The sequence below is a fragment of the Spermophilus citellus genome (genome assembly GCF_964194105.1).
Source record: "Spermophilus citellus genome assembly, contig: SCAFFOLD_196, whole genome shotgun sequence".
NCBI lineage: Eukaryota > Metazoa > Chordata > Mammalia > Rodentia > Sciuridae > Spermophilus > Spermophilus citellus.
The window spans coordinates 39,092-47,628 of NW_027673166.1; the positions used below are offsets into that span (position 1 = coordinate 39,092).

An 8,537-nucleotide genomic window follows, 5' to 3' on the forward strand; every position below is an offset into this window, starting at 1 on the left:
ATATGAAAAAACAGTACTATTTATCATGTTATTTAAATAAAGTGAAATATCATACCAAAGGTTAAAAAAATTAACTTTTGGGAAAAAAAATGCAAAAGGGTGCACTAGTATGTGAAATAAGGTAATAATATTTTTTACTAAAATTAGTTGTTTCTGAGTCTCATTTAACTCTTTACATTAATTATCTATCCATTGTGTTAAGAATCCCTATAGGTGTTAAACTCTACTTGGAAAACTGAGATCCAGGGCTGTCGCCAGCACCCTCCTGGCCAGACTGAAGGGATGCTTTTTTCTTGGCGGCTCGGCCTCAGCTCTTAGCAAATTTACTGTTGTTGTCCATAGATGCAGCTCTTCTCCTGGGGGATTTTCCACTCTTGCCTCCCTCTGGATTGAGCATCCACCAAGAACTTTTTCCAGTTCCTTCATTCTGCACACGTATGAACTTGCTGTGTAGAGACAGATTATGACGAATTGAATTCTTCCAGCCAGCGGAACTGTTGCTGTCACCCTTATCTTTGAAGTAGGGCACGCTCTTGACCATCCACTCGTAGATCTGCGACAGTGTAAGCCTCTTCTCAGCCGAGCTCTCGATGGCCTTGGTGATAAGGTCGGTGTAGGACAGGTTGCCCCACGTGTTGCGGCGGGACAAGCTGCTCTTGTGAGGCTGCCCCGCGAGCGGCCCCGCGGCGGGGGGAACCGGAGGGTGCTGCGACAGCGGCCCGGACGGCGGAGGCTGCGGCGGCGCCGGATGCAGGCAGCCCGCCTCGGGGCCCTGGAAGTCCCCGCACAACCCCCCGGTGGCGGCAGCTGCGGCCGCCTCCACCGCCGCCGCCACGGAGCCGGGCGCTTGCGGGAAGTCCTCGCTCTCTTCCAGCAAGCTCAGGCTGCTCATGAAGTCGGCGCTGACAGCGGTCGCCGAAGCGGGGGGCAGGCCCGCTGAGGCGTCGGGGTTCGCAGCTGCGCTGCCCGACGGCGCCGGACAGGAGGTGGCCGAGTTGGACTGGCTAAACTCCAGCCTGGGCAGCGGCCAAGTGCACGAGCGCGGCCGGGGCAGCAGCTCGAAGTCCGGGTCGATCTCCACCCTGTGCCCACACTAGGCCAGCCAATCCCTGCATCTGGGTCCTGGAAGGAAAGATGGCCACTTTCAGAACTGGGGACACGTCCCTTCCCTGCCCATGGTGCTCTACCTGTTTGGAAGAGAGGTGTTGCCCTGGGAGGTGGCTCTGAGCAGGCCCTCATGTCTGTCCTGTGCTCTTTACCAACTTTCCTGGTCACAGAGGGACTGAGCTGCTAGGGGCCCTGATGCTGGAGAGACATGTGGGAAGACTGTGAATGAGGGCTCAGATGAGCCAACTCTAACCCCTGCCTGCCATTCACTCCCCAGCACACAAGGGGCAGGAGATGGATCACTATTTACATTGGTTGTCAGGAAAAGGGCGAATGCAATGATGGAGGAGAGACGACTTTGCAAATGGCAACTCTTCCAAACATTAGCATCTATTAGAGTCTGTCCTTGCATTTTCCCAGGTTCTTCCTTGAAGTGGGACTTGAGTAATTCTATGTGGACTGAGTCCTTACTTTTTGCAGCACCCCTCGGGGTTCCTTGGCCCAGAGCACCTGGGTTCCCAATGCAGCTGGAGTGCAGACAGTCCAAAGCAGTGGGTGTTTCTCTGCAGATTTGACCTTTTCTTTGGATCTGCCATTTGCCTGGTTGTATGTCCTGGGCCACAAGTTTTTTGGCTTCCTGAAGCTTAAGAAATATACAGCAATTTTTGTCCTCCCTCAAGGTTTAATTGGGACAATTATTCCCAAGGCCAGATTCAGGAAGGATCTGGCAAAACAGGAAGGGGACTTCCCCAAAAGAGCCAGGCCTGGAGCCACCTGCCAACCATCCATTCTGTCGTGGCTCAGCATGGCCCCCAGATATGGGTCGAAATTCCCGAAAGTGTCACTGGAGCATGTTCCAGATATCCCTGCTCACTCCAGGGAGAGGCGAGGTGAGGGTCATTCTCAGCCCTCACAGGGAGCATGAAGAGCAAGGGAGGGCAACTTGGAGAGGAGGCCAGATCCAGAGCTCAAGAGAGAAGAAGCCCCAGCCACTGAGAGACAGAGAAAAGTCAAGAAATGGGGGGTGGATGTGGGGAGAAAAAAATGGCATGAGGTGTACAGACAAGCAGAGACGGGGAGTTGGGAGACTGAGCAAGGGATCAAGGCAAGAGAAGGATAATATACTGATACGTGTGAGACAGAGAGATGGAGAGATGGGAACTCTTCGAGTCATTTGTCCCATGGGGAGCGAGCATGAGTGTGAATGTTCCTATAAACCAAAGGCTGAGCTCGACACAGGTGTGCTCACCTGTAACCCCAGTGAATTGGGAGGTGGAGGCAGGAGGATCAAGAATTCCAGTCCGGCTTCCAGCCTGTGTCAAAATGAGAAAATAAAAGGGCAGGGGATGTAGCTTAGTGGCAAAGTGTCCCTGGGTTCCATTTCTTAGAAAAGACAAAACAAAACAAAGAGACAACGGAGTTAGAAAGCCATGCTGATGATTCCTTTGGCCTGCCTCTCGGTGCAGCCAGGAGCATGGGTTCTGGGAAGCAGGCCTGGGCTGCGCAGGGCGGGGCCAATTGGTGTGAGGAGTTAGATGTGGCATGATGAACACTCCAAAATGTCCGACTCCCTGGTCAAGAGAAGCCCCTGGGACATGGGGCTGCATCGGACCAATGCAATGAAAGACGAAGAAGGTACTGGAAGGAAAACAGAGGCAGAAAGTGGAGGAGGGTGGAGTTTGGCACAGGGAGAGGCCTCTGCAGGGTCAATTGCAGAGGTCCCTACCCCTCTGCTTGCAGGCTTTTTTGCAGGGAATGGGACAATGGAGCTTGAACCCATGGGTGCTTTACCACCAGACTGCATACTTAATTCTTTTTTTTTTTTTGAGACAGGATGTCAGTAAGTTGCTAAGGGTTGCACTAAAATGCTGAGGCTGGCCTCAAACATGTGATCCTCCTGCCTTAGCCTCCCGAGTGCCTGATTACAAGCTAGAGTCAGATTTATACCCAGATATGTGAGAAATGAAAATACTGGTATCAAACTTCACATTAGCAACACGGGATGAGCCAAAGTTACTCAATATTGATCTCCATACTGAGTCAACCTAGTAAGTGTCAAGTCAGACATTTTTGGACAAATAAGAACTTGTTAAGTTTCCTATCCACACAACTCTACTGAAAAAAATATTCAAAGAAAAATAGAAACAAAATGAAGAAACAAATCCAAGCTAAGATAATGACATGGAATATAGTAAACAGTAGATCTGGGTATAAACTAAGAAGTAAAAGAAGAAAGATAAAGAAATTAGCAATACTTGGAAGATTCTTTGTCAAATGGCAAACTTTTAATGCATAGCATTGTTTCTCAACCAGGACTATTTTGTCCCCTGGGGAAATTTGGCAATATCTAGGAACACTTTTGGTTTTTACAACTAGAGTGGGGATTGCTAGTGGCACCTAGTGAGAGGAGGCCAGGAATGCTGTTAAGCAGCCTACACTGCACAGGACAGCTTTTCACAACAAAGAACAATGGGTCCCCAAATGTCAATATTGAGAAACCCTGATGCCTAAATAGAATGTAAATGGAAGCAGACAATACATTTCCTTACCTTAGATCACACCATATTACTTAGCTCTATATAAATGTCATATACATAATTATAATAACATTGAGAATCCTTCCTAGGTTTATGTGAAATAATAGAACACTTTTTATATGATAATATAATTACCAATTGAGGGTGAAGAAAGGGTAAAAAGATGGGCACATTACAAATTCCCTGGGGATCTTGCAAAACATACTTTTTTTTGGAGGTTTGGGTTGAGGTCTGAGATTTTGCATTTCTAACAAGCTTCTGGATTTTTTTTAACTTTCTTTTCCATCCCTGTAAACCTTGAATATTTATTTCCTTTTTATCTTTGGTATCTTGATATTTCACCAGGAAAACCTTTACAAAAAATTTATCAATCACTTATTTTATCTTTGTTCTTTTAATTTTATTTGAACAGAAACATCATCAGCTGTATATCATTGAAGCCTCTTTTGTTCGTTTTAAATTACTACCAAAAAAGAAAGACTATTGAAATATGTCTCATTTTAGTTACTTATGGTTTTCTTTTAAAGAGGAATAAGAGGTTTTTTTTGTTTTGTTTTGTTTTGGTTGTTGGGGCGGTACCAGGGGCACTCAACCACTGAGCTACATCCCCAGCCCAATTTTGTATTTTATTAGAGACAGGGTCTCACTGAGTTGGTTAGTGCCTTACAGTTGCTGAGGCTGGCTTTAACTCGTGATCCTCCTGTCTCAGTCTCCTGAGCTGTTAGGATTACAGGCATGAGCCACCTGACTGACTGGAATGAGAGGTTTTTGATTGCTTTGTATTTCAATTTTACATTTATCTCCCCTCTGGTCTGAATTTCTAAGGCCAGGGTTTTGTTGACCAGATTGCTAATGTAAAAACATTTTGTAGCATTTAACGGTCACTTACAAGGTTGTCATGTTCTGTTACGGGTTGGGAACACAAGGTATATAAGCTATATATAAGTCTGATTAGAGTACTTTTGAGAAAGCTTTTGCTTCCTCCAGAAAAAGGGATACCACTATACAAATGTTGAACTCTCCTTTTTTTCTTGCCTTGAATGTAGGAAGTGACCAGAGAGATCTGGGAATTGCAGAGAAGACATCCATCTCAGCAGGGACAGGGTGCCACAGGACCGCCCATCCCTGAGTGCTGGGCAGGACCAGTTACATATTCTGTTGGGCCAACATAAACAGGAAAAAGGAGCTCTTTGTTCAGAAATCATTAAGAATTCCAAGACAGTGGTAGGTAGCAAAGCCACACTGTGCATGTCCGACTATGTTCGGGACCCTGTTCAGTTCACGAGATGTGTGCCCAGGGAGTGGGCCATGATGCAGAGGGACATTTGCCAGGGACAGGGAGAGTGTCTGCATTCTGGGTGCATGTTAACTTCCTAATGGTCTGATTGGGAGATCAGAAAATTCCAGCATTTCTTCCCCCAGGAAGAGGAATGTGCTATCATCATTTTTCCCACCAGGATCTGCATTTCCATGGTTGTGGTGTGGCCTCCTCAAAATGAGACTACCATGGCCAAGATATTAAACAAGTTGCCTCCTGATTTTCCTGGCACTACCTTGATGCCATTTTCTTGTCCTCCATATAGCCCCCTGACCCTGAGGAGAAGGTGGCAATCCCTTCTTTCATTCTGTTTCTCAGGAACACATTCTGACCTGCTCCTTTGTGCATTCTTTGGGAGTAAGGGGTTGACTAGGGGCACAAAGGCCGAGTGAGGAGATGTGATCAGGGAAGGACTGGGAAGTGGGGCCCAGATTACCAGAGCACAGGGGTGGGGGTGGGGGGATGGCAGCAGGAGCATGGGGGTGGGGGTGGGGGGATAGCAGCAGACACAGCTGGTGGAGAGGCAGGCAGCAGGCTGCAGGGTGCTGTGTGGAGGAGCTGCATGAGTGCAGCAGGCGAGGACCTGTGAGGACCTCACCTCACTGTTGTCCTAAACAGACAAGACCCACTAGAGAGGCTCAGGAAATGTGTCCTGCAATGCTGTGGGCACTTTAGGGCATTAAATAAATTAGGTCAGAGGGGAAGCCTTCTGGGTGAAAACCTGGATTAAGAAAAGAAATTATTCATAATATCTAATGTGGAACAACAAACTAAATGTTCTCTGGTGGAGGAGTGGATAAGTAAAATGTGGCATACACACACACACACACACACACACACACAACAAACACACAATGGAATATTATTTGGCCACAAAAAAAGGGAGGACATGCTGCCATTTGTGACAACAGGAATGAACCTGAAGGACAGTGTGAAGTGAAGTGAGCCAGGCCCAGAGAGATGCCTCCTGCACCTGAACATGGCGTTGAGAATACCAAGACTCATAAAGTAGAGCTTACACTTATAAAAAAGTTGGTTGAGGGGAAAGGGTCAGGGAATAAGAAGATGCTGGCCCAAGGGTTCCAAGTCCCAGTCCTGCAGGATGAAGTTCTAGAGCTCTAATGCATGGCAAGGAGACTGGCATTGACAGTACTGTGTCAGGTACTGAATATTTTCTGAGTGTCTCAGCACACATACACAAAGAGTAAGGACGTTAAGGTGAGGGATGTGTCACTTAACTGGATTGCAGTGACCCTTTCACGTTGTATATACATAGCAAAACACCAGATTCCATACCTTAAATATATACAATTTTATCAGTCAATTATATATCAATAAATTAAAACAAAACATAACCTCATGTCTTTTAATTCCTTTACTGCTTTAGAGTCCAGTTTGCTTTCACCCCAGAGGTGCACCTTCAGAGAAAGTAGTGCTCCCAAGGAGAGTTAGATCCCTATGCCAGCATGGATCAGCCATGTTGAAGCTGCCCCCTGACAGGGGGAAGAGACCTTCTTCAGGCCATTGGCCCTTCTTAGGGTGCACTGTGCCCTAAGATTCAAAAGAGGGCAGCAGATGACTCGCACTGCTGGCAGGGCTAGGTGGCTTGTAACCCGAGGAATGTCAGCAGCAAATTTGCTGGGTTTTCACAACCCCAGGCATGCTAGGGCCCACTGTGCCAGAAATTTGTGTTTCTAGAACTGTTTAGATTTAAAAGTAAATGCTTGATTAATGGCCTTTGATGAGCCGTGGCGATGTTGAGGAGCAGGTGAGGCAAATTGCCAACTGCGGCAGCCTCTTGCCCTGTGAGCAATGCAGAAGCTGCCCCAGCGGTATCAGCAAAGTTAGGGCCCAAGTGTAGGAGAAATAGCCATGGTGCGCACAGCAGAATGGCTGCCTGGACATTTTTGCTGCCTTGTAACTGCTCCTGCTGTATCTGCGATGAGCAGATCCTCTTCATCTAGTGTGCACACTCCTCCTACCTGGGAGTTTGCACGGGCTGCAGGAGAGCAAGTGGGGGCTGTCATTCTCGGCTGGCTCCCACTCCGAAGAGAGGGAACGCCCGCTTCCCGCCACCCTGCTACCACCCTCCTGCACCCCCTTTGTCGTTGGCCCCAGCTGACACTGGGCCTCTCACCGGGTCGGTATTGAGCGCAGTGAGCGGGGTCCGCGGCGGGGCTGCTGGACAAGATCCGTCCAGGTGGGTGCGGCGGCGCGGGCGGTGGTGGCTGTTGGAGCAGAGCCGGGTGCGTCTCCAGGGCCAGCTGCCGGTCCAGGATGTAGTAGATAACGTGCTGCAGGATCTCAACTTTGCTGACTTTCCTGTTGGGCGGGACGGTGGGCACCAGCCTCCGCAGGCGACAGTAGCAGTGGTTCAAATCGCACTGCAGGCACAGTGCCAGCTCGTCGGCAGCCGCCTCGGCTGCCTTGCAGCGCGCTGCCGCCGCCCTGTGGCCGTGTTGGGCCAGACAGCGCAGCGCCAGCTCCCTGCTGCCGCAGCCCAGTGGAGGCCAATAGCTCAACAGTCTCACCCAGCATAAGACTATTATATGAAATAGGGAGCCCGAAGGGCGCACCAGGCTCACCGCCTTCATCGCGCATGCCCTGCGCCCTGCGCCCTGCGCCCTGCGCCCTGCGCCCTGCGCCCTGCGCCCTGCGCCCTGCGCCCTGCGCCCTGCGCCCTGCGCCCTGCGCCCTGCGCCCTGCGCCCTGCGCCCTGCGCCCTGCGCCCTGCGCCCTGCGCCCTGCGCCCTGCGCCCTGCGCCCTGCGCCCTGCGCCCTGCGCCCTGCGCCCTGCGCCCTGCTGGGGCGAGCGAGGGAGGTAGGCAAGCTCCGCTCGGCCCCCCGCCTGCGGCTGGCTCCTCTCCCCTTGTCTTTGCGCTCAGCGCGTTCGGGGCTCCCTGTGATCCCGAGCCCAACAATTGATGGAAAGGTCGCTCAGGTTTTGCGAGGGGAATCTGCTCAGTGGGCGACACTCGGCCCGAACCTGTAACTCTGCTTCACCAGGAGTGGCCATTAAGAACATTTCCAGATATTGCCATACATCCCCTATAATGGTGGTGGTGGGGCTCATCTCCAGTTGACCATCCTCCTCCCCTGTGCTCCTTACATACTACCTGCCTATTACTTAGTAACTGTCCTGGTTTTCAGCTCAATTGTTACAGCATTATTTCACAGTGCCTGTGTTCAAGTAGCCTTCCTTTTATTTAATAATGGCCCAAAATCAAGAGTAGTGAAACGAAGAAATTACCAGGGCATAAAACATGGAGAGGAAGATTAACTATGTCACTATTTGGCAAAACTACAGAGTGTAAGAAAATCATAGTTATACATTGTGTAGGTTTTAATATTATCTGCAATTTCAGGTATCAACTGGAGGGCTTAAGATATCCGTCACACATATGTGGGAAAAGTATTTTACTTCAGTATTATATTCATATTTTGCATATTAATATTCTCTCCAAGCTTTTATCTTACACACATGTACTCTTTAAAAAGTAGACGAGGACTTCTCTTTCCAGATAGGATGTATTAATTTGTGGCAAAGTAACCCTTCATTGCAGAACTAAGAACTG

The 8,537-nt window shown here is 49.2% G+C and overlaps 2 pseudogenes across 2 annotated transcripts; both read right to left on the reverse strand.

Annotated features, from left to right (window-relative positions):
* Positions 1-223: 223 nt before the first annotated feature.
* On the reverse strand, positions 224-6,989 carry LOC308640033 (forkhead box protein O1-like; annotated as a pseudogene). Its single transcript has 2 exons — positions 6,945-6,989; positions 224-1,093 (listed from the first exon to the last, which is right to left on the reverse strand). The product of its transcript is annotated as a forkhead box protein O1-like (transcript).
* A 53-nt stretch (positions 6,990-7,042) lies between these two features.
* On the reverse strand, positions 7,043-7,556 carry LOC308640039 (DNA-binding protein inhibitor ID-4-like; annotated as a pseudogene). The gene has a single exon. The product of its transcript is annotated as a DNA-binding protein inhibitor ID-4-like (transcript).
* Between the last annotated feature and the right edge of the window lie 981 nt (positions 7,557-8,537).